This window comes from Myotis davidii, unplaced genomic scaffold (assembly GCF_000327345.1).
Source record: "Myotis davidii unplaced genomic scaffold, ASM32734v1 scaffold418, whole genome shotgun sequence".
In the NCBI taxonomy this organism is placed as follows: Eukaryota; Metazoa; Chordata; class Mammalia; order Chiroptera; family Vespertilionidae; genus Myotis; species Myotis davidii.
Genome location: NW_006289399.1, coordinates 117,660 through 141,022, shown reverse-complemented (window position 1 = coordinate 141,022; position 23,363 = coordinate 117,660).

Here is a 23,363-nt window from a genome sequence, read left to right as displayed (position 1 = left end):
TATCAAAGCAGTTACTTTGAATCAGCTTTTCTTTATTTTTTAAAAATATATTTTTATTGATTTCAGAGAGGAAGGGAGAGATAGAAATATCAGTGGTGAGAGAGAATCATTCATTGGTTGGGGATCAAGCCCACAACCTGGGCATGTGCCCTGATTGGGAGTTGAACCATGACGTCCTAGTTCATAGGTCGATGCTCAAACACTGAGCCATCTTGGCTGGGCATGCATCAGGTATTGAGGAGTTCAAGGAATATAAGCCCTTTAATGGCCAAATTTTTGTCTTGCTCACTACTCTATCTCTTATGCCTACCTACTACAATGCCAAGCACAGAATTAGCATTTTAGCACTATTTATTATTGTTGAATTAGTTGGTGGAGGGGAGAGACAAGATTTAAAAAGAACCTTCCCAGATGTAGAGACAGAGAAGCATCGATCAGACCATCAAACCTCAGGGGGAAGGTAGGGGAGGGTGGGGGTGAGGGGGAGAGATCAACCAAAGGACTTGTATGCATGCATATAAGCATAAGCGATGGATGCAGACAAGAGGGGAGAGGACAAGCCTGGGGGGATCAGGGGACAATGGGGGGATAAAGACACATTTGTAATACCTTAATAAAAAAATTAAAAAAATCTTTAGTCTTAGATTCCCTCCTCTACAAAATGAAGGGTTTAGACTCGTTGACGTAACTATAAGGTCCTTCACAGTTCTGGCATTCTATGACTTTGGTTATATCATCTCTAAACCAGAGGCCATTATAAGACAGAGGGCTCAATCTTGTTTTGTTTCATCTGTGAGACACACTGGAAACACTGCAACAACCAACAGTGGAGAAGAAGAAGCGGGAACCAATACAGGGCTGGTGTCTGTGAGGACATAGAGGCAGTTAAAGTTATTGGACAAAGGGGCAAAGTCGTCATGCATTTAACCTGTATTAGTGATGCCTACAGTTATGTGATATCGTGGTTGTGGTAAGGCAGCAATGATTTCAAAGAAGTGGTGATGTTAGAATCAGATGGATGTCCACACCATGGTTCTCAGTTTAGAACATGGTAGTAACCTTAAACTGGGGACAGAGAATGCTAGATGTAGTACCTAGAAAGGGTCCTATGACTAATTCCAACAAGAAGAATTATAGATCAAATTATAAAACACAGTATCCAAAACATACAGATTTCACAAACTTGCTCAGTGAGCAGGTGGGACCTCAAGTTTGCTTAGCCAAGGTATATCAAATTTCAAGCTGCAAAACCAATTTCATTCCCCACTTGTTCAGGAGATTAAACTCCAAAGGTACAGCCTGTCTTAGCAAAGACTGGCTCATCAGTATATTTAAGAATCTTCGTGGTTTCCAGTATATCTTTTCAGTTTTATTTGTTCCTACTCCCTAAAGTGAACCCCAAGTTATATTCAGGCAGATGTTTGAGTGTTTCCTTCACTGTCTACAAATGGGTCATGTAATTATTTATATTTGGAACGTTCACTGCCATCTTTTTCCATCAATCTGAAATCTAGTCATTTTTCGAAGCCCAATGCAATGCCCTCTACTTATTTTATTACTCGCCATCTGAAATTCCATATACCCACACTCTTATAGTAATTATTGCCTATACCAAATGGATATTTAGAAGATTTCACTTTTAAATTATTTTATTGTTTCTAGTTCATTCACTTTTGCTTCTTAGCACCTAATTTTCTGCTCTGAATAGACAGTTTGATAAATTAATGTAAATATTTACACAGAAAAAAACAACAGATACGGCGGGGGGGGGGGGAGATCATTCTGAATGACACATAAATTTTGTGCATTCTCTTTTTCCTCAAACTTTTAAAGTTTTGTGGGGGTTTGTTTTTTGTTTTGTGTTTTTTGTCAAATTGGAAGGCCCTCAAATAAATTGTACAGGAAGAGCAGTGGATAGTAGGATGTAGCTGGGAGATGAGAGTACAAGAAACATTTACCTGTGCATATATATGTTTTAATACTTAGCTAGAAACTATGCCCTAGAAAGTGTCAAAAATGCCTTATAATGTAAATAAAAGGGGAAAAGGGGGATGTGAGAGGATAAATCATGAGAGTTAAATAATGAACTAATTTCGCACTGACTAAAATTGACAAATCCCCATGCTCGTGGAGGATGCTTTTTCGGTGGAGTCAAAGGAAGAATACATATTTGAAGAATGTCCTGAGCAGAATCAATATCTTTAGAGTTCTTATCACCACCACCAAATTCCACTGTGAACTTTGGATATTGATGTGTAGCTGACATTTTAACTTTGGCATAAAGCTGTAAAGAAATGAGCCCGTATCTAAAAGGGTAATATGAAAAATGAATGGTGGTGTGGCTTATAAATCTAAAATATGACAAATGCTACCACATTCGAGAAAATAACCCTTCTATTTGTGTATTTCATCTTCTAAAATGCTTTCCAAAATAGTAAAAGAAGGACCACAAATGGGATTTGGAACCAATCTCTAAGGAGATTGTAATCAATAGCTCTGAGAAATAACTGCTCCATTTAAAAACTTAACTCTGATAGGGCTTTATTTCAAGATGATTGTAATTCTATTTAGCTATAATGTTAAATGGAGTGTGAGCAACTTTCAAATTCTGAAACTGTCTCCATCATCAAAGAAAGTTAAAACTGGAAGTCAGTCACCATCATGTGCTGAGCGGTCAGTTCTCATAACTCCAGGGCAACCTATGGAATATTACTAGTGCTAAGTCATATGAAGTATGAGAATACTTTCAGACTCATAATGCCAGTATCATATTTTGGTGAATGCTGCCATAAAGTAAAACCATGGAGTTTTTCAATTGACTCTTGATGAAGAAAAAAATAAATAAAATTCATATAAGACACATCCTATATAATAAAAGGCTAATATGCAAATCGACCAAACAGTGGAACAACTGGTCGCTATGATGCACACTGACCACCAGGGGCAGATGCTCAATGCAGGAGCTGCCCCCTGGTGGTCAGTGCACTCCTACAGGAGGAGCGCCGTTCACCCACAAGCCAGGCTCATGACTGGCGAGCGCAGCAGCAGTGGCAGGAGCCTCTCCCCGCTCCGCAGCAGCGCTAAGACTGTCTGACTGGGCCTAAGCCAATAGTCAGACATCCTGCGAGGGCTTCTGGACTGCAAGAGGGCTCAGGCCAGGCTGAGGGACCCCCCCCACACACACACACCCCAAGTGCACAAATTTTGTGCACCAGGCCTCTAGTCTAGTGTATTGGGCAATCAGTACAAACTCCAGTTTGTTTAGAGTTTACAGCAGGGTTTAGCATTTCTAGAGTAGAATTATATAAATAGTTGGAGTAAATTTAAGGAAATGATTTTAAAACTAAATGGTATCAATGGAAGCTATAGGAACATGTAAGGAAAGAAATAATTCTGAAAAATTATTGCACTGGTGGATTTCTTTTCATAATTTTTGAAAAATTACATTACTGTTCATACTTTTATATGGTTCTTTGTAAATGAAATTTTTATAGGGTGATTATGGATGACAACAAGTCCAAGTGTCAACAGAAATGGTCAGATGACTATTTGGCAAAAGACCCCATTAGTGTGGGAAATTTACCTGCTTAGGATCTGACCCTTGTCAAACTGGGACTGTCAGATTCACATGAAAATTACATTTTTAGAGCAAACTTTCAATAAATTTACAGTAGGCAATCCTTTCGAATTTGTATCTCTTCCAGGGTACCCCTTCCTAGTATTGCAGAAATCCCATGAAATCAATAAATACTTAGAGCAGCGGTTCTCAACCTGTGGGTTGCGACCCCTTTCACAGGGGTCACCTAAGGCCATCGGAAAACAATTATATAATTACATATTGTTTTTGTGATTAATCACTGTGCTTTAATTATGTTCAATTTGTAACAATGAAAATATATCCTGCAGATCAGATATTTACATTACAATTCATAACAGTAGCAAAATTATAGTTATGAAGTAGCAATGAAAATAATTTTATGGTTGGGGGTCACCACAACATGAGGAACTGTATTGAAGGGTCGCGACATTAGGAAGGTTGAGAACCACTGAATTAGAGGGTTGCTTGTTTAGCATGGAATCACAACCAATGAAAGTACATATAATTGATGAGTTATTTTATAAAGATCACAATGAAGCCAACAATATTATCCCTGCACCAGTACAAAATGGAGCTCTCTAGTGGCCAGAAAATTTATGTCCTGAAAATCAGTTCCACACAATGATAACTTAATGGCTCTGTAGGCTCCCCTGCCTGTGTTCTAATCTAGACCAATGTTACTCCAACCCTTGACCAGCTCTCTTAGGCAGATAACAGATCCAGAGGTGCCTACATGCCACTTCTCATGAAAAATCAGACTCAGTGATAATGAATTAGAAAGAAATAAAATAACATTAAAACCATGATCAAAGAAGAAAATGTAAACACATGTAAAACTAATGGTAATTATATGGTTTTTTTAAATTTAATAATAATAATAGCAATTGAACCTCATTACCAAAATGAGAAATCACGAATGATACAGTATCCTTCCTAAAAATGTGAAGGAGCCCTAGCTGGTTTGGCTCAGTGGATAGAGCATCGGCCTGTGGACTGAAAGGTCCCAGGTTCGATTCCGGTCAAGGGCATGTACCTTGGTTGCAGACACATCCTCAGTAGGGAGTGTGCAAGAGGCAGCTGATTGATGTTTCTCTCCCATTGATGTTTCTAACTCTCTATCCCTCTCCCTTCCTCTCTGTAAAAAATCAATAAAATATATATTAAAAATAAAATAAATAAAAATGTGAAGGAGTCCACTAAAGACTTTGCACAATTGCCAAGCATTTTATAACAGCCATGTATAATTATTTTTATGTACCTCTACGAAATTCTTAGTATAATACTGAATTAAATACTCAGTAAATTTAATACTGTGCTAAATTTTCTAATTATTATAAAGGTAACCAACTTTTATTATTGATATATTAAAAAGAATCCTTTAGCCTGCCTGGTGTGGCTCAGTGGATGAGTGTCGACCTATGAACCAGGAGGTCACACTTCGATTCCCTGTCACGGCACATGCCCAAGTTGCAGGCTCGATCTACAGTGTGGGGCGTGCAGGAGGCAGCCAATCAATGATTCTCTTTCAGCATTGATGATTCTCTCTCTCCCTCTACCTTCCTCTCTGAAATCAATAAAAAACATAGTAAAAAAAACCTTAAAAATAAAAAAATTAAAAAAGCATACTTTAGATATACATAAAAATAAAAGCATATGAAATTACATGATTTTCCTCTATAAGAACTGGAAAAAAGATTTCCTTATGTATCAGCTGTTGGCCCATCAGGAACCCCAGGAAACTAAATGGAAGGTTGTCAACTAACTTTTCTTTAAATAAAATATAGTGAGGTGACATTGGTTAATACTATATAGGTTGCAAATGTGCAATTCTATAATACATGACCTGTATATTGAATTGTGTATTTACAACCCAAAGTCAAGTCTTTTTCCATCACCATATATTTGACCCTCTTTAGCATAACTTTTGTAGATAATTCTTGCCCTTTGGATACAAATCTTTCTCCAAATACCATATAGTAAAGCTGATTAATTTTCTGTTGCCTAAATTATAGACACATTTAAGTTACAGATTCTTGGAATTGTTCCCAGATTATCCTGACAGAAGTTTGGAGGTTTCCCTACTGCTTCAACCATATATGTATAATACTGAGATTTACCATCTACCAGGTGGCTATGTACATTAATTAGGTGTCAGTTCTACTGGCTTAGCTAGCAAAGGTCATCATTATTTCCAAATCATTGACAAAGAAATAATACCTTGTTATTGCCATCATGTACAATAATAAAATATATTTCATAAATATATTTTAATATTTACAAGTTGTTTTACATTTTCTACCTGAAGACAGATTAGCAAATATTTTCATGGGTTTATAGTTCTAGTCAAAGCAATAGTTCTTAAGTAGCTACCACCAACATAAATATAAACAAAGCTCTATCTAATGAATATGTTCATTGTTCTGCTATTTTCTAGTAATTAGGCTGCTAAAAATATATATCAAGATTATACATACAATTATTTCATAGGAAAATATCTCAACTTCTATAATAAAATATAAAAGGAATATAACATGCTGCAAAAAATATACCTGATTTTTTTAATTATAGGGTTTTTTTTGTTATTTTATTGATTTCAGAGAGAGGAGAAGAGAGGAAGAGATAGATAGAAACATCAATGATGAGAGAGAATCATTGGTTAGCTGCCTCCTGCCTGCTCCTAACTGGGGATCAAGGCCTGAACATGAATTGAACCATTATGTTCTGGTTCATAGGTCTACACTCAAGCACCCAGCCACATCTATCAGGCTATACCTGATTTTTTTTATAAGCATGTCTATTTCATAAATTGAGGTTTACCTGTGGAATCATGTATTTCAAACTACTGTAGTAAAAAATGAAAGGAAAATAACATGCTGTAAAAAATATACCTGATTAAAAAAAATTATTATTATGCAGTCTTAGAATTCCTTGACTTGTGCTAGGGGATATGATGCCACAGGACAAACTAACAACACTTTTATAAAAAAAATTATTTAGGCTTCCAAACTTCTATCATGATAATATGCTAATTAAAATGTTTAAATACATTAAGCATAAATATATTAAGAAATAGAATTCAAAATGTGTTCAAATTTTTCAAGATAAAGTAGTAAGACCACACCAAGTAGGATTCATTCCAGGGATACAAAGCTGGTACAATATTTGCAAATCAATAAACATTGATATATCACATAAACAAATTGAAAGACAAAAACCACATGACCATATCAATAGATGAAGAAAAAGCATTTGAAAAATTCAACACCCATTTTTGATAAAAACTCTCAGCGAAGTGGGAATAGAGGAATCATACCTCTACATGATAAAGGCCATATATGACAAACCTAGAGCCAACATCATTCTCAAAGGGCAAAAACTAAAAGCATTCCCCCTAAGAACAGGAACAAGACAGGATGTCTGCTTTCACCACTCTTATTTAATATAGTACTAGAAGTCTTAGCCACAGTGATCAGACAAGAAGAAAAAATAAAAGGCATCAAAATTGGAAAGGAGGAATTAAAATTGTCATTATTTGTAGATGACATGGTAATGTACATAGAAAACCCTAAAGATTCCACCAAAAAATGACTAGATTTAATAAATGAATTTGGGAATCTATTAGGATAGAAAATTAACACCCAGAAATCAAAGGCATTTTTATACATCAACTAGAGGCCCAGTGCACAAAATTCGTGCAGGAGTAGGGTCCCTAGCAGCTGCTGGCTGCCAGCCGGGACCTCCCTTCCCCAGCTGCCAGCTTCTGGCCCAGGCCTTCCTTTGTTCCGTGCCAACCCGTGGTGGTCAGCACATGTCATAGTGAGCGATCGAACTTCTAGTTGTTTGAAATCCCAAGGGGTCACTTTGCATAAGATCTCTCATAAAGAGAAACAAACAAAAACAATCTAATTTATCAGTGCAACAGAAAATTAGAATACTTAGGAATAAACTTAACCAAAGAGGTAAAAGACCTGTACTCAGAAAAATATAGGACATTGAAAAAAAAGACATAGAGGAAGATATAAACAAGTGAAAGAATATACTGTGTTTATGGATTGGTAGAATCAACATCATTAAAATGCCCATACTACCCAAAGTAATCTATAGATTCATTTCAACAGCATATTAAAATACCAACAGCATATTTCACAGACCTAGAACAAATACTCCGAAAATCTATATGGAGCCAAAAAAGACCCTGAGTAGCAGCAATAATCTTTTTTAACACTTGGCCTGTAGTGAAACAGTGCTCTGTCATTGAACAAGTTTATAGCAGGGTTTGCTACTTCTTTGTCATGGTGATATTTCTCAATAAATATTCACAGCCCAATTTCCTGAGACTTTAATGGCTAGGTTTAGTGGTTAACAGACTTAAACTCACATTCTCTCCTTTGTCACCTGAGAGAACATTACTCATCACAAAAGGTTGTTGGGAACTTAAGTTTTGTTTCACAACCCAGACATTTTTCCATGAACTTGGTAGAGAACCAAATTGTTCCAAGATGGGAGATAAGTGAGAACTAAGGTTTGACTAGTGTACCTGCTTTGGATCATGTAGATTGGGGTTTTTGCCTGCTTTGGAATTTCTTATAAATGAAAAAGTAATTAATGTCTTGTGCAAGGCTTATTTCTATTGTTCAGGATAATGTTTTTATATTTATACAGATTGCCGTATGTATCAGTAGTTTGTTCATTTTTATTTGTGAGTAGCATCCTATTTTATAGATATAGAACAATTAATTTAGCTATTCATCTACTGATTATCGTGTAGGTGATGTCCAGTTTTGGGCTATTATGAATAGAGCTTCTGTGCTAAAAAAATTACTTGTGCAAGTGCATGCTTTTATTCTCTGGGCAAATGCCAAGGAGTGAAATTGCCAGGTAACATAACTACATGTTAATCTTTGCAATAAATTAGCTGTGTGGAACAGCTGTGACTACAGTGAAGAGCTGCTGTGCAGGAGACACCCGTATGGAGCAGGACTTGCTTCGGTGGGGCTTTGGTGCTCACTTAAGTCTGCCCTTGAGTGTGCTGCTTGTGGATGTATAGAGTTGTAATCTGGTATGGTCTGAAGCTGTCCACCAGGTGCACTGGCTCTGGGGCCTCCCTGGAGGTGTATGAATAAAATGGCAACGAATACATGATCTATCAATAATTTAATATAAAATCAAAATAAAAACAAATAATCTAATGAACAAAATAAACTGATGAATAAAACAGAACCAGAGGCACGGAGCAGACTGATGAATCTCAGAGGGAAGAGCATAGCAGGGACAGGAAGAGATTAAGGAATTAGTTTATATGCATACATTCATTACCTATGCACACAGACAATAGGGTGGTGAAGGCTTGGGGCAGGGTGGGAACTGAGTGGAGGTGGGCAACAGGGGACTTCTGTAATACTCTCAAAAATAAAAATCTTTAAAAAAAGGAATGAAATCTTACCATTTGCAACAGTATGGATGGATCTAGCTGGTATAATGCTAGTGAAATAAGTTATTCAGACAAAGACAATGATTTTACTTATATATGGAATCTAAAGAACAAAATTGAAACAGACTCATAGATACAGAGAATAGCTTTATGGTTGCCAGAGGGGAGAGATTTAGGGGATTGGGTGAAAAAGGTGAAGAGATTAAGAGGTACAAATTGGTAGTTAGAAAATGGTCATGGTGATATAAAGTATAGCATAGGGACAATAGTCAATAATATGGTAATGAAGGGGAAAATTAAGACATTTGGGGGCTAGCTATCTGATCTGTGCCAGTATCCTGCTTTCTGACTCAGTCTTGCTTGCCAACAAACTCCATTCTTATCAAACTCCATTCTTATCTGTGGTGCCTGTCCTGCCTTGCAGAACCTGTTTCCCAGAATACTCCCATTTTACAGAGGCCATAAAGCATGAACCATATACAATCCCCAGAGGGGCTGGCGCCAGTGCTGGCAGGCCTCTAGGTGTGGTCTCACTTCCCCCATCCCACTCACAGGGGGCTGCAAAGCCCACGAAGGGTCCGGAACCCTGATCCATATTTGGGGGACAGAGGAACTAAAGGGTATAAAGGGAAAACTCGGTCCATATTCATCACTCAGGATTTGGAGACTGACTCCCCTGAGTCACGGCACTAGTGCAATCTGCAATAAAGGCAACTTTTCTGAATATTCTGAGTGCCCGGCTGATTAATTCTCCCATGCCACCTGGCAGGTTATCTGCAACAGTAATAACTGTATTGGTTCCAGGAGGGTACTGGAAATATCAGGGGAAATACTTTGTAAAGTATATGATTGTCTAGCCACTATGCTATATACCTGAAACTAATACAAAATATTACTTAATGTAAATTGTAATTTTAAAAAATTATTTTAAAAATTAAAAATAATAAAAAATAAAGATAACTTATAGGATTCCAATCAGTAGTTAGGATATAGACCTAGAATCTTAAATACATGCCCACAAGCATATAATCTATTAAATGAAGAAATTAAATTTGTGCTTGAAAAAGTGTTTAGAATCAGCTATTATAATACCAGGAAAATCTGTAGAATAACCAGGAACGTAGACATAGAAATCAAAGTGCAAAAATGTCACCATTATAGCAAAGGATAGTTATATTATGTGTCATTGTGGCTGACCAGAGCTTGCATTAGGTGAATATGCTTTAGTACAATAATTTAGTTTCTTTAATATTACTAAACTTATTTTCTTACCAGTTGCTCTAGAGCTTAAAATATACATTGTTTCATATAAAAATTTATTTCAGATGTATACTAAATACCAGTGACATATAGAAACGTTACTCCTGTATAACTATTTTTTCCTCCCCTTTTCTGCTATAATTGTTTTATGTAATCTACATTTCCTATAAATCCAGCAATATATTGCCACAATTATTTATGTAATTTGATATACTATATAGAATTGTTACATTAAGCATCTTATTTACCATTTCTTACCCAATGTTTGTTTTTACTGAATTAACAATTGTCAAAATACAAAGAGATATGATTTTTACAGCTTTCCTCTCAATCTTATTTTGACCAAATTTGTGCTAAAAAAGTTTTCCATCGAAAGTTTTTCACCTCCTAGTTCTGTGACTCATAATATGTTTCTGAGGAACTGAAAACCACAGGCAAAATTAATTGGGTTTTCTATACCTAACCTCCCCTGTAGTTATAGACTCTTGGAAATTTTTAATTTAAGGCTGTATACTTCTATTTTTTTTCATTCTAGGCTAACATTTCTAGTGAACTTATTGGGATTTGTTACAAGTAGCCCTAAATTAAAAGATAGAATCCACACTACTGGTGATCTTCAGGATCTTTCAATTAGAATTTCTTATCCAGAAATCCCCCTCTAAATCAAAACTGTCAAGAGTTGATGATGCAAAAAATGTTCTCTCTCCAGGGATCTTTTCTTTTGGTAAGCTGTGTTTCTGTTTTAAATTCCTAGTTACAGCACTTTAAAACACACAGGGAGGAGTGACATGAAGCATTCACATAGCACTGATTCTGTTTGTTAAAATGTGTCACCAATTATATTTTCACAAACATTAATTACATTGAACAAAAAGGGCAGACGTGAAATACTGCACAGTGTGTGATTCCATTTATATGAAGTTCAAAAAGAGGTAAAAGTTACCTATGATGTTAAGAGTAAAAATAATGGTTACCTTTGGGAAAGGCTTGTGATTTGAAGGGGGCATGAAAGGGAGTTCTGCACTGCTGGAGATATTTCATTTCTCTTTCTGTATGCTAGTTACTCAGGTGTGTTCAACTTATGGCAAGTCACTTGTCATTATGTACTTTTTAAGCATATCTTGTAATTCAACAAAGATACAAAAAGAAATATTCTTTAATTGTAAGATATTTTCCTTCCAATTATAATATGTAAGATTGGTTTCTACTTATCACTTACTAAAGAATAAAATATTTTCCAAAGGAAGGAAAGAGCTTGATGTGTCTGAAATATATATATTTAAAACACAGCCTATTATTTGTTTCTCTCATAAAATTAAAGCAGACCTGACTATGTAAAATAATGAAATTTTTAATTTAAAGCATCAGGGGGAATAAAAGGATATGGAAAGAAAAATATGTTCACATAATGGCATAACATGCATTTAAAGCAGAAAAATAGCAGTCATTTATCTATGCCTCTTAAGAATATCAACAGACAGTTCAGTGACTAGCTGTATGTATATTTTTCTGTATTCTTTGGCTTTATCTGTGATGTGTCTGAACTAGACAGAGAGCTTTCCACCACAATAATAAAGGCCTACATACTTTAGTTAATTTGACTTAATATATCATGTCTGGCTATCAAGAACATTTTTAAAAGCATACTGCAAGGCTAAAATCCCAGCTTGAGTAGAAAGAACAAGCATCAGAATCACTCTCAGATGTAGCAGAGATAACAGAATCATCAGAATGGGAATCCTATATAATAAAAGCCTAATATGCAAATAGGCCAAATGGCAAAAGGACCGGCAGAACTATTGGCAGAACAACCGGTCACTATGATGTGCACTGACCACCAGGGGCAGATGCTCAATGCAGGAGCTTCCCCAACCTACAGGCCCCAGGCCAGCCAAGGCAGGTGCCAGCAGGGGTCTCCCCAGTCGCCCTGCCAGTCGCCCCACAGAGGGAGGCCAGAGGGAAGGGCCAGAGAGCGGGTGGCGCCAGGCTGGCAAAGGTGGGTGCCAGTGGGGGCCCCCCAATTGCCCTGCCAGTCTCCCCACAGACTGACCCTGATTGCTGGCCAGGCCTAGAGACCCTACTTGTGCATGAATTTTGTGCACTGGGACCCTAGTTTAAAATAAAACTATAATTAGCATTCTAAGGGTTCTAATGAATAAATTAAATAGCGTGAAAAATCAGAAGGCATTATAAGCAGATGGCAACTTAAGCAGATGGCAATGTAAAAGAAATTTTAAGAATAAAAAAAGAAATGGTAGAGATTAAAAAACACTAACAGAAGCAGAGAATACCTTTTGATGAGCTCATTAATAAGCTGGGTATGGCTGAAAGAATATCTGAGCTTGAAAAATGTTGGAACAGAAATGAAAATAGGAAAAAAAGACTTGAAAAAGCCAATCTCATGGAACTAAATACCCAAGGACTGGGCAACACTACAAAAGATGCAACATATGCATAATGTGAACTCCAGAAGTAGAAGGAAGAGAGAAAGTAATAGAAACATTGCCCTAGCTGATATGGCTCAATGGATAGTGTTGGCCCACAGACAAGGGCATGTACCTGAGTTGTAGGCTTAATACCCAGCCTTAGTCAAGTTTTGTGCAGAAGGCAACCAAATAGATGTCTCTCTCACATCGATGTTTCTCTCTCTCTGTCTCTCCCCGTCTCCCTTCCCTTCCACTCTCTCTCTAAAAAAACAAATAAAATAAATTTTAAAAACCAATGGAAAAATATCTTCATATAAGGATAAAAACAAACAAACAAGCAAACAAACAAAAACAGAAGTACAAATATTTCTAGGAGAAGAAATATATCTAGCAATAATGACTGGCAATTTCCCCAAATTAATGTCAGGCACAAAACCATAGAGACAGAAAGCTCAGAGAAAACAAAAAATAATGACACTTAGGCACATCATATTCAAACTGCAGATAATTAAAGATAAAGAATAAAGTCTTGAAAAACCCCTCTGGTAAATATTACCATACTTACAGAGGAGTAAAGTTAAGAATTATATCAGACTTCTCAAAACCATGCATACAAGAGAGAATGAAGTAACATATTTAAAGTGTTGAGGAAAAAAAAACCCACCAGCCTAGAATTCTGTACTCTATGAAATTATTATTACTTTTTATCCTCACCTGAGGATATCTTTTTATTGACTTTAGAGAAAAGGAGGGAGGGAGAGAGATAGAGAGTGAGAGAGAAACATTGATTAGTTGCCTCCTGTATGTGCCCCAACCAGGGACTGAACCTGCAACCTAGGTATGTGTACTGACAGGAATAACCTTTTGGTGTATGGGGTGATGCTCTGACCAGCTGAGCCACCCAGCCATGTCTAGGAAATTATTCTTCAAAAATAAAAGACAAATAGACTTTCTCAGACAAAAACAAACACAAAAATACAAACAAAACAAAACAAAAAAACACCCATAAATAAAAAGCAAAACAAACAAACAAAAACCCTGGGGGAATTTGTTGCCAGTAGCTCTATCTTGCAAGAAATATTAAAGGAAGTTCTTTAGGGAGAAGGAAAATGACATAGCAAAAATGAATTCAGTTCATCACCATAGATCTCATGTACATGAAAAACATAATACAGAAATGTTACTAACAACTGTGCCTTCACATCTGATAACCAAGGTGAAATGGGCCAATTCCTTGAAAGACACAATCTACCAACACACACAGTAAGAAACAGTCTGAATGGGTCTATATTTACTAAACAAATTGAATCAATAATTAATATCCTTCCCAAACAGGAAACACCAGGTCTACATGGGTTCACTGGTGAATTCTACCAAATATTTAAGAAAAGAATTATACCAATTCTCTACAATCTCAGAAAACAGGCAAATAGGAACTATGTCCTAACTCCTTTTGTACGATTAGCATTACCCTAAAATCAAAACCAGGCAAAAACATTACAAGGAAAGAAAACCACTGATCAACATTTCTTATGAAAACAGATGCAAATATTCTCAAAATATTATCAAATTGAATACACTGTATAAAAATAATTACACATTACAATTAAGTTAATTTATCCCAGTTATGCAAGGCTGCTTTTTTAAAATTTATTCATCTTTATTGTTGGGGGTATTACAGATGTCCCCACATCCCCCTCCATTGTCCCCCTCTACCTGGTTCCCGCCCCACCCCAGGAATTTACCACACAATTGTCTGTGTCCATGGATTATGCATATATGCATATAAATTCTTTGGTTATTCTCTGCCTGAGCCCCTCCCCCTTCCCTCTGAGATCCATTAGTGTGTGCTATGCTTTCACGCCTCTAGGTCTATTTTGTTTATCAGTTTATTTTGTTAATTAGATTCCACATATAAGTGAGATCATGTGATACTTGTCTTTCTCTGACTGGCTTATTTTTCTGAGCATAATACTCTCCAGATCCCTCCATGCTGTCTCAAAGAGTAAGAGATTCTTCTGTTATACAGCTGCAATAGTATTCCATTATGTAAATGTACCACAGCTGTTTTATCCATTCATAGGCACTTGGGCTGTTTCCGGATCTTAGCTATTGTAAATAGCGCTGCTGTGAACATAGGGGTACCTATATTCTTTCTGATTGGTGTTTCAGGACTCTTAGGATATATTCCTAGAAGTGGGATAAGCAAGGCTGTTTTCCCACTAAAAAAATAAATTAATGTAAACCATCATATCAGCAGGCTAAAGAAGAAAAATCACATGATCATACCTATACATGCAAAAAAGGCATTGAAAAAATTCTAACACTCATTAATGATAAAATAATTCAAGTAACTAGAAATAAAGGGGAACTTCCTCAACCAATAACCTATAGCTAACATCATACTAATTGTATGAAATTAGAAGTTTTCCCCCTAAGATCAGAAACAAAACAAGAATGTCCCTTCTCTCCACTCGTTTTGAACATCATACTAAAAGTTATAGCTAATGAATTCAGACAGGAAAAAAAATTAAAGGTATACTGATTGGGAAGAAAAAATAAAACTGTCTATTTATAGCTAAATTTATAGCCAACTGGTGAAAAGTACAGAAGACAACCTGGGACTGGCATCTTAAATGGGGGGAAATCTGTAAAACTAAGCCCTTAATTTGTGGGATGTGGCACTAACTCCAGATAAATAATATCAGAATTGGATTGCGCCCTGGCTAGTGTGGCTGAGTTGGTTGAGCATCATCTGATGGACCGAAAGTTCGCTGCTTTGATTCCCGGTCAGGGCACAAGCCAAGGTTGCAGTCAGTCGCCAGTTGGGATGCTTACAGGAGGCAACCAATGATGTTTCTTTCTCACATTGATGTTTCGCTGTATTCCTCTCCCTTCCTTTCTCTCTAGAAATCAATAAAACATATTTTTTTAAAAGGCATTAAATTGAATTGTAGGATGCCCAGGCTGTTGTAAGATAACATACATTTGCTGTCAGAAGTGTAGTAAGTAAAACCTCTATCAAATCCAAGCAAGTTATTTTGTGGATATCAACAAGATTCTCAAGTTTATATCAAGTGTCAAAAGTCTCAGAATGGCTAACACAATATTGAAGGAAAACAAATTTGAAGGATTGATATACTTGACTACTCCAAGACTTTCTATAAAGCAGTGGTTCTCAACCTTCTGGCCCTTTAAATACAGTTCCTCATGTTGTGACCCAAGCATAAAATTATTTTCGTTGCTACTTCATAACTGTAATGTTGCTGCTGTTATGATTCATAATGTAAATATCTGATATGCAGGATGGTCTTAGGCAACCCCTGTGAAAGGGTCGTTCGACCACCAAAGAGGTCGTGACCCACAGGTTGAGAACCACTGCTATAACGCTATAGTAATCAAGGCAGTGTGGTATTGGCAAAATAACAGACACATAGATAAATAGAACAGACAGCCTAGAAGTAAACCTAAATAAATATGGTCAACTAAATTTTTACCAAGGAGCAAAGGCAATCTAATAAAGCGATGATAGTCTTTAACATATGATGCAGGCAACAACTGAACATTCACATGCAAAAAAAAAAATTTATTCTAGACACAGACTTTACACACTTAAAATTTAACTCAAGGCAGATCATAGATCTAAATGTCAAATGCAACGTTATAAATCTTGTAGGAGATAAATATAAAACCTATATAGCTTTGAGTAGGGCAATAACTTTTAAGATACTATACCAAAAGAATGAAATTTGGAAAAAAAAAGTAACTGATAAGTAGATTTCATTAAAATTAAAACCTCCTGCTCTGTAAATGACATGAATAGAAGGAGAACACAAGCCACAGACTGGGAAAAATATTTGGAAAATACATATCCCAAAAAGGACTGTCATCCAAAATACACAAAGAACTCTTAAAACTAAGCAATAAGAAAACAACCTAATTTAAAAATGGCCAGAAGACCTGGACAGACACCTCACCAAAGAAGATATACAGACGGCAAAGAAGTATTTATTTGCTCAACATCATATATTAGGTAAAATGATCAACATCATATATTATTAGGGAATTGCAAATTAAAACAATGAGTTGCAACTACCCAACTATTACAATGGCCAAAATCCAAAATACTAACACCACCAAATGCTGGCGAGGATGTGGAGCAACAGGAATTCTCATTCATTGCTGGTGGGAAGGCAAAATGGTACAGTCACTTTAGAAGACAGTTTAGTTTGGTAGCTTCCTTCCCAACTAAACATACTATTACCATATGATCCATCAATGTTATTCCATGGAATTTACCCAATGACTTAAACATTTATATCTACATAAAAAACCTGCACATGAATGTCTATAGCAGCTTTATTTATAACTGCCAGACCTTGGAAGCAAACAAGATGTCTTTCATTAGGTGAATGGAAAAATAAACTACTATACTCAGTCAATGGCATATTATTCAACTTTACTGATAAAAGTAAATGAGTTATCAAGCCATGAAAAGACATGGAGGAGCCTTAAAATGGGTATTGCTAAATGAAAGTAGACAATATGAAAAGCAATACACTGTAAGATTCCAACGATATGACATTCTACAAAAGGCAAAACCATAGAGATAGTGGAAGGATCAGTAATAGCCAGGAGTTAAGGGGGAGGGAGCAATAAATAGCAGAGCACAAAGGATTTTTAGGGCAGTGCAACTACTCTGTATGATACTATAATGGTGGCTAGACATAATTACACATTTGTCAAAACTCATAGAATGTACATTACCAAGAGTGAGCCTATGGATTTTATGTAATAATGATGTGTCAATACAGGTTCACCAATTGTAACAAATGTAGCACTCTGATGCAGGATTTTGATAATGGGGAAGTCTGTACATATATGGGTATAGGAAATACATGGGAAATCTGTACCTTCTGCTCTTCTGCTCAATCTTGCTGTGAAATCACAAACTGTTGTAAAAATAAAGTTTTAGGTAGGTAACTAAAATTTGTGGTAATAGATACATAACTCTGAATATACTAAAAGCCATCAAATTATTTTTAAATGTATTGGCTTTGTGATATGTACATTTTTATTAGTTTCCTATTGCTGCAGTAACAAATTTCCATAAACTGGGTGATTAAAAACAACACAAATTTATCCTCTTACAATTGTGAAGGCTAGAAGTCGGAAACCATTTCACAGGCCAAAGTAATGTGTTGGCAAGGCTGTGCTTCCTCCAGAGGGTCTAGGGAAGAATCTGTCCCTTGCTTCTTTCAACTTCTGGTGAATGCCAACATTCCTTGGCTTGTGGCCACATTACTCTAATCTCAGTTTCAGTGGTCACATTGCCTTTTCCTCTTCTATCAGTCATAAAAACTTCCTTTGCATCCCTCTTCTTAGGACATTTATGATTCCATTTAAGGGCTTCCCAGATAATCTAGAGCAGTGGTTCTCAACCTTCCTAATGCCGCGACCCTTTAATACAGTTCCTCATGTTGTGGTGACCCCCAATTTCATTGTTACAAATTGAACATAATTAAAGCATAGTGAACAATATGTAATTATATATGTGTTTTCCGATGGTCTTAGGCGACCCCTGAGAAAGGGTCGTTCGACTCCCAAAGGGATCGTGACCCACAGGTTGAGAACCACTGATCTAGAATAATACTGTATAGTTTGCTGAACTAAAAATATTGGACAATTGACCAAGAAGAATATTACATAATTCAAAAATCTGAATTATTATTATAGCATGTGTTACCATGAAAATGAATCTTTGCTCAAATTTCAAATCTACATACTTTTCAGAAGATACATTATATGAAAACAGCTTCTTAAAAAAAATTACCCAAAGCAAATTTACATCACAAATACAAATGAGATCATCAATAGCTTTTCCTCAATTGCAAAAAAATGCAGTTTTTTATAAAACAATGAGTTGATCTGTTTGGACTTATCTTAAAGATCACTTTAATTAAAATATTATAACCAGCAATTTTTATTTGGTTGAGTTTTTTAAAGAAATCACTGTTGTTTTTTTTCATTTCAAAAGGTTTTTTTATATTTTTCAAAGTACTTCCATATACATTCATCTCATTTTGATTTTAAAACATCTTCATTGCATATGTAAATAAAATATTATTACAGTGATTATGTACAGATTTTAAATGAATTTTCCAAGCCAAAGAACAATTTATAACAAAGGGTATATGCGACCCAAGTCTAGTGCTGTGTTTTTTTAACCTTGAAACTTCTCTATAAAATCTGGTTTAGACTGGCAAGTTTCAGAAAACAGTATAAAAGTTACAAAATTTTTTTCCATTTGCTATCTAAATCATAAGAACCCAATATTGAAATTGATAGTTTATACTTGGATACTTCACCACACCTAAAAAATGACATATGTACTACAGGAGTAATCCTTATAGAAAGAATTGTTAAAATCATGAGGCTAGTTAATCTTTCATGAAATACTGGAAAGTGATAAAAAGTCAGGATAGAAAATTAGAAAATGCCCACCTTGTTATTCTGAAGTATCAATGAAAAATTTTACTTTTTGGTATTTAAACCTGCCATTCATTTAATATATATTTTCTTTCTTCATTGAACTCTGTTCTGACTTAGGTTATTGGGGTAGACAAAATTTGTAACATGTTCCCACAGGATTCCTGTCTTCTGTTTATTCAATTAAACACTAACAACTGCTGCAAAGGGACTTGCTAGATGGAATTAAGATTGCTAATCAACCTTAAGTAGGGAGATTATCCAGGTGGCCCAAAGAAATCACAGAGACTCTTAAAAAACAGGAGGAGAAAGGGAGGCCTCACAAGAGATGAGATAGAAAGAGTCAAAGGCATTTCAATCATGAAGGGGGCCTTAGTCTCTTGCTGCTGGAAGAGCCAGAACATGTCAGAGGCCTCAAGAATCCAAGAGCAACTGCCAGCTAAGAGCTACCAAGAAAATGAGGACCTTAGCCCCACCGCCACATGGAATTGAATCTAGCCACCACCCTGAATGAGCCTATGTCATAGTGGTCGGCAAACTCATTAGTCAACAGAGCCAAATATCAACAGTACAACGATTGAAATTTCTTTTGAGAGCCAAATTTTTTAAACTTAAACTATATAGATAAGTACATTGTTATTAACTTAATTAGGGTACTCCTAAGGCTTAGGAAGAGCCTCAAGGGGCCAAAGAGCCACACGTGGCTCTCGAGCCGCGGTTTGCCGACCATTGGGAGATTCTCTCTAGAGCCCCCAGAAAGAAATACAGCATGGCCAGCACTTCCACTTCAGCCTGTGAATCCCTAAGCAGAGGAGCCTCCTCAGCCATGCTACACCTAGACATCAGACCAACAGAAGAGTGAGATAATAAGTTTGTTCTAAACCCTTACATTTGTGGCACTATGGCAGTAGATCAAAACTAATGGAGCTGGAAATTCTGCAGTGAGGAAGAGACATAGTGTGGGGAGCCGCTATAGGGTTAAACCTCGGACTGACCTGTTGGCAAAGTCACAAACAAGTCCCAGCTTAAAGGGCACAGTCCTCTTAAGCATAATTACGCTTGACCTTATGAAGCTCCCTAGATCTTACCTGGGAAGCTAATGGGCTGAGGGAAGTGCAGCAAGAACAAGAACAAAAACAAAAACAAGTGAAACTCACAAGAACAGTGTAACTTTGGTAACCACTACCTTGTTTACCTCTGACTATACCATAAAGGCTCAGCTTGCCTCCGGATCTTTCTCTGTGGCCCCAGCCAGGCACAGGAAGATCCACGGAGACTAAAGAGAGCTAGAGAGTTCTGAACGCTGTCTCCGTGTAAAACATTCCTCGCCAACTCCGTCCACACCTTTGGGAACCCCTGGACCCCCGGGGCTGGACCCCGGCAACACAGTTAGCCCCCTCTATATATTCCAGGTACTCTCCTTCTCATCTGTTCCCTTTGCTGGCTCTGAACCCTCCAAGAGCTAAAAAATTCTTAATTGACCAACAAAATAAGACCGGAAGAATAGAACAGACTGACATATCTCCATATGGTTGTGGGGGGACAAGGAGAGGTAAATCGAAGAACTTACATGCATAGCCCATGGACACGAACAATAGGGTGGTGAAGACCTGGGGGTGGGGGGAGGGCCTGGGCAAAAGGGGGTAATGGGGTACTGTCAACAATATAAATAAAAAATGAACAAACAAAATAAAAAACATTAGTTGTTTCATGCAGTTATAACCTAGCATTAGGGCATGTATTGGTCAGGGTTCCCCCAAGAAACAGAATATATATATATTTGTTATAGAAATTGGCTCACGTGTTTATGGAGGCTGAGAAGGCCCAAGATCTGCAGTTTGCAAGCTGGAGAACCAGGAAAGCTGGTGGTGTACCTCAGTCCAAACCCAAAGTCTGAGAATTGGGTGGCCAATGATGTAAATCACGATGTGAGTCCAAAAGCCCAAGCAACCAGGATCACTGATGTCCTAGGGCAGGAGAGAATAGATGTCTCAGTTCAGAGAGAGCAAGTTTATCCGTCCTCCATCTTTTTATTCTGCTCAGGCCCTCAACAGATTGGGTGATGCTCACCTGCATTGGTGAGTTTCATCTTCTTTACTCAGTCTACTGCAAACACCTGGGAGGTTCTTCTACTCCTAAGGCCTAAGTAGCACCCAGACCAATTACAACAGAAAACCTGCCATCAGTATCTTAAAACACCCATCATCATCGAATATACTGCCAAATTTGAGAACTGCTGACTTAGTATTGATTTGCCACATGTCCACTTAATAAGGTGAAATCTAAAGGCAGGCCCACGCAATGTTTTCCATGAAGCATATACCTCAAATTTTTAAAAGAATATTTCACATGTCTCTATGGTTTTTTTTTTTTCTGGGGCATATTTTACTACTTAGCCACTTAAAACAACACAGCTTTATTATCACACAGTTTCCTAAGGTGTCTAATATCACCTCTGCTGAGTCTGTTATAAAAGTTTCCAAAGTAATTTATCTTTTTTGCTTCTCCATCCCTCACCCAAACTAATCCATACCTTACCTAGCAAACTGAATTATCATTTCACCATGTAAATGTGATTATGTCATTCTCCCCCTTTAAAAAACGAACAAAAACCCTTCTTTGGTTTACCATGGCTTATAGGTCCCTGCATGATCCGTTTTTCTCTCCTTATTCACCACCCTGGCCTTCTTTTAGGCCAAGTTCACTGCTCATGATCTCATATGGCAGATAGCACGTTGTCAGTTCGGGCTGTATTCCTATACTAGGATGAGGTATGGGTCCGCTTCCAAGCTCATTCTGGTGATGGCCATAATCTAATTCCTTGTAGTTGAAGGACTAAGGTTCCAATTTCCTGGCTGGCTATCAACTCTCAGCAACCAGGGACTGTTCTCAGGTCTTTTCCAAGTGGATCCTTCCATCTTAAAGCAAGCAGCAGTGCCTTCAACTCCCATGTGCTTTGAATCTCTCATTCCCCTTCTCCCACTGTGCAGAGAAAACTCATTGCTTATAAAGGACCCGTGTAATTAGATTAGGATCACCTGGATAATACCACTATTTTACACTCAGCTAATTAGTAACCTTAATTATATCTGCAAAATCTCTTTGCCATGTAACAATCGTGCGAATAACACCCAGGCAAAAAGCCCCTGCGGGTCTTCTTAGAATTCTTCCTACCACACTTTGTATTACATGTGCAGGCATACCTCAGAGGTATTGCAGCTTTGGTTCCTCCAGACCACCACAACAAAGTGAGTACTGACATAAAGCAAGTCATAATATTTTTGCTACCGGAGGGTCTTACCTTCAGTTTGTAAAAAATGCAACATCTGTGAAGCCAATAAAGTGAAACACAATAAAATGAGGTAAGTGTGCATTTGTATATTTGTTTTTCATTTGGAAGCCACTTTAAGAGCAAAAGCCAAAGCATGTATCTCCTTTTCTTTTTCCTATTCTTCTACAATCCATGACTTAGTACAATTCTGCAAACATAGATGTTGTCCGATACTTATTGACTGAACTGACTAGACTAATGACAAATTATGGTCAACCTTCTAACTTGAAAATTGCACACATGATTCACACTTGAATGATCATTATTTCCCCAAGTCAAACCTGGGGCAGATTGTCTAAAAGTTGTAATCCAAATAATTCAGTTGTCAAGTATGGTAGTCAAAGTGAAAAATGGTGATATGGCCCCATTAGTGGTCTAATTTAGTAATCATGTCCTCTGAGGAGAGCTATTTTTCAAAGATTGTCATAAAAATAATTGACAAAAATATCCTAAGCTACTATTCATTTCGTCAAAGTGCATGCAATAACTCAATGTATTTATAAGGTTATCAGTTATATGTTTTTCTCAAATACATGTAATGCATGACTTTTATACTTGCACTGCACACTCAGGACACGTTTTCATATTCATTTAATGTAGCATAAATTTACTTGCTTGAAACTACTACACTAGTAACATGAGCTTGCGATTTTAAAACGCAAGAACTTCAAATTTCTAAAAGGGTCAACATTTCAAAAAGCGAATGCCTCAGAATAAGGCTATCCTTATTTTCCTTTTTCTCTTTACCTCTCTGGGGCAGTTTGACATTGCTCTGCTATTTGGGGCACCTCCATAGGTAAAGCCATATAAGTTATTGCACTTTTTAAG